This window comes from Protopterus annectens, chromosome 7.part1, assembly GCF_019279795.1.
Source record: "Protopterus annectens isolate FY-2018-M chromosome 7.part1, PAN1.0, whole genome shotgun sequence".
Classification (NCBI taxonomy): domain Eukaryota; kingdom Metazoa; phylum Chordata; order Ceratodontiformes; family Protopteridae; genus Protopterus; species Protopterus annectens.
Window position 1 is genome coordinate 282,647,294 of NC_056740.1, and position 8,227 is coordinate 282,655,520.

The window sequence follows — 8,227 nt, forward strand, 5'->3', positions numbered from 1 at the left end:
TTCCATGTGAGTGGTTCATCTCGCCTTTTTGTTCTTACATGTGGGTTCGGAGCCGATCCCTCAGCTCTGAGTCAGCCGCTTTTCAAGCTCAAACTCTCAGAGAAGCTTGAGACCTACTGTATATCCCATGATGCTCTACTGTAAATCCCCAGATCTAGTACGCTGCAACCAAAGACAGCCTACAAGAAGAAAAGAACTATAGTGCCTACCTATCTAGGTAGCTATAGGTTTGTAGAAGGAAGAAAAATAGTCTGTCCAAGAAGACAGGCTGACAAAACTCGACCAATCCACCAAGGCAACCATCTTTCTCAACAGGAGGGGGAAGGTGGGCGGGAATGTAAGAACAAAAAGGCGAGATGAACAACTCACATGGAACGTTATGGTAAGGACATAACTTCTTTATGTGAAGTTGTTCCTATCTCATTTTGTTCTTACAAGTGGGTAGCGTCCCAAGCACCCTAATCCTGGGTGGCTCATGGGACAACATTCCTGAGCACAGTGGAACCAAAGGAAGCCCTGTCCCTGGAGGTCCTGTCCACTTTGTAATGAGTGATAAACGTGTGAGGTTTTAACCACGTGGCAGCTGCACAGATGGTATCCAAGGGCAAATGAGCTGCATGAGCTAATGACGTAGGAACAGCCGGGTAGAATGGGCTTTTGGCGTTAGTCAGTAATGGCTGGTTAGTGGAGGAATAAATGAATTTAATGCAGTCAGAAAGCCACTTGGATAGTGATTTTTGATACTGCAGAACCCCTGCTGCTGCGGCCGTTCAGAGAAAGGTTCCCTGGACCCGAAGTTTCTGGGAGCCCCTCTGCCTCTAGGGCGGCGTCCTCCTTGTCCTCCTCTGCCACGGAAGGACTGGTTGTCCGGAGCAGGCTGGGACTGCTGCGACTTCCGGAACCACATCTTCTTCTGACCCTTTTGGTTCCTAGAATAGGGCCTCTGGGGTGCAGAGAAGCGGATTCGGACGGCAGACAGCGTCTTCCCGTCCTTCTCGCTCTGGGTCAACGTCTCGGGAACGGCCTTGCCGAACAGAGCAGGACCATCAAAGGCGTTAAAGCACGCCTTGAAGGGCTCAGAAATGCAGTGGCGGAGCCAGGCCTGGCGCCTAGCGACCAGTCCTGTCCCCAGCTCTAGCGGCGCCCTCCGTAGCATGGGAGAGTAGCCGCAGAAGTATTTGTGACTGACCTTAGAGTGGCCATTTTGGTGGAGTGCAGAGCTCTGTCCTCCTCCGAAATGGACTCAGGGGGGGATGCAGCGTACTCCTTAATAAGGTCTCGCTGCATCCGAATAACGTGTGCCAAATAGTTCAGCGCCCTCACCGAAAGGTCGCCGAACTGAACATCCGCTTCCCAAGCGGTCCATCATCCGAGACTCCTTGCTCGGTGGGTGGACTGAGGGACTCTCCTGAGCCAGTTCCCTCTTTGTGGCCGCCGCCATCAACATGGCATCTACAGGAGGCCCCTTACTCCAATGGGTCCTGTCAGAAGGCGGGCTAAGGATTTTGTCAGGTCTTTTGGGAATTGGCTCCACGGTGTCCGGTTCCTTCCACGCCCTGGTGGTAATAAGGTCCACCAGGGGGTCGGCAGGGGGGGACACCCAAGAGGTAGACGGGCCCGTTTCGAATGCCTCCAAGAACACGGACTCGTCCGAGGAAGACTTGGGGGCAGACCACCCCCCCCTGATACGGAGCATTTCCATGATGTCTCCGAAGGAGACATCCTCGGGGGGTGACCGTGGGGAGCCTTCCCCTTCCTCCAAGTCCGTGTCTTCAGTGAGAGACTCAGGGGAGTCTATGTGCCTCCTTTTGCACGTATGCTTGCGAGGAGCCTCCTCTGGGGGGCTGTCAGAGGAGTCCTCGCAAGCAGCCATTTGCTCCATAGGAGCAACTTGGGGCACAGAAACGGGCTGTCCCAGGGGCCGGATGGTGGAAGCCTGGCCCAGTGCAGAGGCGGGGCGGGCGAAGCAAGTGCCGGGGTCCGGAGACCCTCAACAGAGCCCTCTCCACTACATCCAAAGCCGAAGGGTAGCCGACTCGACCAAAGGATCCGACAATCGGCTCCCCCTCGGATCCGAAGAGTGGATCGGGCGGCGCAAGCACTCGGATCCGAAGGACAGTGCGCTCCGACACAGACGGCGCCGAAGGAGCACTGATCCCCGGATCGGCTCGGATCCAGGCTCCGAGATCGGGTCCGGCACTCGAGGGCATGGTCGGATCCAGTACCAGTACTATCGGATCCGACCTCCCCGGCTCGAAGCTGCTGGCTCCAGCTGCTCCGAACCCGGAAGCGGGTGGGAGAAGGAGCGATAGGCTTGAAAAGGGTGTTGAGCTCCCCGGAGGAGCAAGCACTCCCATCTGCATCTGGGCCTGGATGAACCTTCGCATCATCCGGTCCAGATCAGCATCCGAAAGGCTATGGGTAGATCTCGGCGAGGCTACCGAGGTAGGCCTGGAATGCCTCCTCGATAGCCTCGCCGGAGATCGGGTCTCCTCCTCCTCAGGACCCGGTGAGAAGCACACAGGTGACCGGAGCCGAGAAGGAGGAGACCGCTCCAACAAGGAAGCCGGGGGAGAAGCCGGCAGGCGGGGCGAAACAGAGGTCTCGGCCCGCTTGTGGTGCTTCTCCCTCCGGTCCTTCTTAGCATCCCTCTCCTGTCCTGAAGCGGGAGTTTGAGTCCCAGGAGCAGGAGGGGGTGCTACAGGGGGAACAGCTGCAGCCGCAGGAGCCCCCGAAGGAGCGGGGGTCGGAGCCGAGTCCGGCGGTAAAAGACCCGCCAGGACCAGCTTGGACCTCCGCTCCCTCAGTGCCCTGGGGTTGAACCCTGCACAAATGGAACAGCCAGATGTGAGGTGCTCAACCCCAAGACATAACACACCGAGTGTGCCCATCAGCGGGTGAGAGCTTATGGCCACACTCGGAGCATTTAGAAAAGAATGACTTAGGCTGGTCAGCCATAGTCAAAACTTCCCCAAAAGTTACAGAAGTAACTTAACAAAAACTAAAACAAGCACACAGGCCTCACACACACTCTACGTACCAGCGAGGGGAGGGAATAAAAATACTACTGTAAATTAAAATTAAACTAAAAACAGTCAATACACAAAGGGAACCTACAACTTTCACACAAAAAGTTTAAAGAAAGCAAAAATTTTCTATTTTTAACAAGAAAAATACCACTTAGCTGAGAGCTAAAGACACCACATCCAGTTACCAGCGCGGCAAACAAGATCTGAGGTCATGAGGGTAGAGCAGGGCATTATGGGTGAGGGGAGGAGCTGAGAGCTTGGATCCATAGCTGGAAACTATGCCGGTTCGGATCCGATATCGGATCCATAACCCACAGGTTGCAGACAAATGAATATCCTACTTCAGATCCTTTGTTCTCTCTGACGTCGGCTGGGTAAGAGCAATTTTCTTATCCGACCTATGCTTTATCTTTGGTGGTTCCGTGGTAGGCTCCAAAGATGTAGCTGAGGGCCCTGAAGGCCTCAAAGACTTAGATGAAGGCTCCTTTGTCTTGGGTTTGAGGTACTGAGCCCCAGAAATAGCTTCTGAAAAAGATGACAGAAGTAATCCTTTCAATATTAACTTGTTCTTCCTATCCACCACTGCTCATAGATTAAATGCTTTGCAAATAGAACAGTCTATCTGAAGATGGTCTGGCCCAAACAGCAGACTCATAAAACATGAGCGTCTGATAAAGGCAACTTGTGCCCACATTTCTGGCATTCTTAAAGCCAGAAGAGCCGTTTTCAGACATTGTAAAAAAAAATTAAATAAAACAAATCTAGAAGAAAGTTTTTTTTCTTAACTATGATAGGTAGGAATATAGAACGTTATAAATATTATCAACAATGGTAGTTTTGACTACACTTAGAAAAGTGTAAGGAAGAAAAAGGAAATACCAACTAGAGTAAACTAGACTATAGAAAAAAGTGTAAAAAGGGAGGATTTGTAAAGAGAGAGTTAAAGAGATCAAAAAAGTAGAATTACATTTATCTCAAATGTTAAATGCTCAACAGCTTAAGGCGACCACATCCAAATGTGAGTTAAAATAATGGCCGATTTGGATCTGAGGGTCAGATCCAGACCGAACTGTTGAGGAATGAATGAAAATTGACAACATCAGATCTTAGCTTTCATATCCTCAGGTAAAGGGTGCCGTCTAACTCATGAGACTTTATGATGAACAGACCCATTATCAGCTACTTAGAAGGAAGTATCAGCAGCATCATAGTTGCACTTAATAGAATATCTAGCAACCTGAGAAGCAGTTAAGACAGATAATGTGGAAGATTTCGTATCTAAGTCCTCTAAATCTGAGAGGACATTACTGAAGTTATCCAGAATAGACCAAAGGTATCTGATCATGCAGGTTTGGCAAATGATAACCCTAAAAGATACTGTGGCAGACGTATACACCATTTTTCCATATCTACAGTTCCTCCAGAGGGGTGACAAGTAACAAGGTAAGTGACAAGGTATCATCATCATTAGAGGCATAAAACAGTGGGAAATCAATTTGGGAAGACTAGGCAAAAAATCATCCTTATCCAATTCAGAATCTTCCTCCTCTTCAGAATTCCCTCTTTGCCTTTTAATTGTAGAGTGAGATGAAGGGGGAGCAGTAGCAGCAGCAAGAAAAATGAAGGAGGCTTTAAGGACATACTTTGAAAAGGCCCTGTGTAAAATCCCATAATTTCTTCTGAGAATCCTTAGACGTCTGATGGGGAAACACTAAATTTCATCATCTGCTTCCCCTTAAGTGCGACACCTGCCAAACTGGAATCTAAGCTGTCTCCACCCAAGACTGGAACAGACAGTCAAGAGGAGAAGGTTAACACCTGTACCACACCTCCAGCCGCACACAGACCTACTAAAACAGCAAGGCAAAAAATACACATAAATACACAAAATCATACTCGGAGTCTTTAAATAAAAACCTGTAAAAGCATCAGAGACCTCCAAAGCAGACACCCAAACAACCTGCACCTCCCTTCACAAACCAGACAACACATAAAACACAAAATCAGTGTGCCGCACAATCACAGCCCTTAAGGCGAAATAACATACCTAACACACTAGTAATAGGTGACTCTATAGTCTGGCACACTGACATCCCACTCACTAGGCTGGACAAGCAGAAGGTTACTGTTAGCTGCCTGTCGGGAGCCAGAATCTGCCACATAACACAAGCACTCAGCTCACTCCAGAACAAGTACAAATATGACTCTGTCATTGTTCACGTTGGTGTGAATGACCTGAGACGTACCTCCCTGGACTACATGAAAAGAGACATGGAAGAGCTCTCTGATCATGTAGCCCAGGCTGGTATGACTCTGACCCTGAGTAGCATTCTGCCCTCACCAAGAATGATACCTCAGTATACAGAAAAAAATTATCAGTTTCAACAATTGGCTAAGCTTCTGGTATCATTCAAAAGGGATCCAATGTCTGTCAGCCTGGGACGACATGGTCGATAAGCTGCATTGCTTCGCAAGAGACAGCTTGCACCTGTCACCCCTAGGCTTTCAAATACTGGCCAAGGCTCTTGCTGCCCCCATAGTGCCTTTTTAGGCAAGGCTCAAAAGTCAAACCCACCTCCTTAAACAGCACAATTAACAAAAAACTGAGGGTTATGCTACTCAACACCAAGAGTTTAAATCTCAAAATGCACGTGCTCGAAGCACTCCTCAGTATGGAGAACGTCGACATCTGTGCAGTAACTGAAACCTGGTCCAAGGCTCCAGAGAGCACCCCAGCACTAACGGGCTACAACTCATACCACGTTTCGGCCACAGAACACGGACCAAAACACAAAAGGAGGGGGTGTATCCATATTCATCAAGGATACCTACACCTCCAGGTTAGTGGCGCAGCATGATACCTCTGAGATCATCCATGTGCAACTAACATCGGTCAAATCTGCAATGCAAATTGTGGCCTGCTACAGATCACCCTCCATGACCCAGGACCATCACTCCACCTTTCTGGAGACACTGGAAAACATGAAGGTCCTACCGAACACCCTGATATTGGGCAATTTCAATTACCCTACCATTCACTGGGAAAACTACTCGAGTACAAACTCCCAGGCCCAGCGCTTCCTGGAATTCATCAACTCAAACGCCCTGGATCATCTGGTAAACTCCCCTACCAGAGGTGAAAACATATTGGACCTGGTCATCACCAACATGGGTGACAGGTGTTCCACACTGGAGGTCAATCTGTCACTGGTTAGATCAGACCATAAACTAATCACTCTGGATGTCCACATCCCACCACCACCCCCAACTAAGGAAACCACAGTAAAAAACTTTTCTAAAGCAAACTTCACCTTACGTAAGACAGAGGTGGTAAGTTTCACAGCCCCCACGCTAAAGGATAATGCTGACCAAGGTGCAGAAACCTTTAAAAATGCACTCTATGAGCACCTACAAGGACGCATGTATCGTGCCATCCCTAGCAAAACCAAGACTCACTTCTCTAAGAGAAGGAAACCAGTTTGGTGGAGCCCTGCAATAAGCAGGCTATACAATAAAAGGAGGGAACTAGTTCAGAAAAAAAGCAAATCCGAAGAAGGAAAGACATCCCTGATCAGTATCAGTAAGAAACTAAGGTCCCTCATGAAATCATCAAAGGCTAACTTCGAAAGAAAAATAGCCAAGGATTCAAAAGATAACCACAAAGCCTTCTTTAGCTGTGTTAAGAATCTAAGTGGCAACTCGCAGATATGCACTGAACTAGTGCAAAATAGCACAAAATATACTGAACCTACTGATATTGCCAACATGTTGGCAGATAGAGTCAGTGCAAACTTCACCCCCTCTCACCTCCAAAACGGCCCACAACAATACCGGAAAAGTGTATCGTCCCAAAAATCACAGGCGCACAGGTGAAAAAAAGAAGTTATGTCCTTACCATAACTTTCCATGTGAGTGGTTCATCTCGCCTTTTTGTTCTTACATGTGGGTTCGGAGCCGATCCCTCAGCTCTGAGTCAGCCGCTTTTCAAGCTCAAACTCTCAGAGAAGCTTGAGACCTACTGTATATCCCATGATGCTCTACTGTAAATCCCCAGATCTAGTACGCTGCAACCAAAGACAGCCTACAAGAAGAAAAGAACTATAGTGCCTACCTATCTAGGTAGCTATAGGTTTGTAGAAGGAAGAAAAATAGTCTGTCCAAGAAGACAGGCTGACAAAACTCGACCAATCCACCAAGGCAACCATCTTTCTCAACAGGAGGGGGAAGGTGGGCGGGAATGTAAGAAAAAGCGAGATGAACAACTCACATGGAACGTTATGGTAAGGACATAACTTCTTTATGTGAAGTTGTTCTATCTCGCCATTTTGTTCTTACAAGTGGGTAGCGTCCCAAGCACCCTAATCCTGGGTGGCTCATGGGACAACATTCCTGAGCACAGTGGAACCAAAGGAAGCCCTGTCCCAGGAGGTCCTGTCCACTTTGTAATGAGTGATAAACGTGTGAGGTTTTAACCACGTGGCAGCTGCACAGATGGTATCCAAGGGCAAATGAGCTGCATGAGCTAATGACGTAGGAACAGCCCGGGTAGAATGGGCTTTGACGTTAGTCAGTAATGGCTGGTTAGTGGAGGAATAAATGAATTTAATGCAGTCAGAAAGCCACTTGGATAGTGATTTTTGATACTGCAGAACCTTTCTTATTCTCTGCGTAAGAGACAAAGAGTTGATCCAATTGTCTGAAGTCTTTAGTTCTATCCAGGTAGAATCTCAATTGTCTGTGTACATCAAGCTTGTGTAACATATATTGCAGTCTGTTGGTATGGTGTCTAAAGAAGGTTGGGAGCTCAATGGACTGATTTAAGTTAGTTTCTGAACAAACCTTGGGAAGAAAGGTAGGGTTTGTCCTGAGAGACACCCTATCAGGGTGAAAAATCAAATATGGGGGCTTGGAGGATAAGGCTTGAAGTTCAGAGACCCTACATGCGGATGTAATGGCTACCAGAAATATAGTTTTCCAAGACAGAAACTTCAAGTGACAGGATAAGGCAGGTTCGAAGGGGGCGAGCATCAATTGGGAAATTCCAGGGAGAGACAGGGTGTCTGATAAGTGGTCTGAGATGGTGGGTCCCTTTGAAAAAGGCCTTACATAGTCTATGGGACATGATGTTAGAACCGTTAAATCCTACATGAAAATTGGAAATAGCAGCCAACTGAACTCTTATGGTGGCAGCAGCTGCA

General features: G+C 48.1%; 1 long non-coding RNA gene across 1 annotated transcript; it reads left to right on the forward strand.

Annotated features, from left to right (window-relative positions):
- The first annotated feature begins 675 nt into the window (after nt 1-675).
- LOC122807537 lies at nt 676-7,717 on the forward strand. Its single transcript, XR_006365695.1, has 3 exons — nt 676-730; nt 3,658-3,660; nt 7,661-7,717. It is a non-coding gene; the product is annotated as an uncharacterized LOC122807537 (long non-coding RNA).
- Nucleotides 7,718-8,227: the final 510 nt, after the last annotated feature.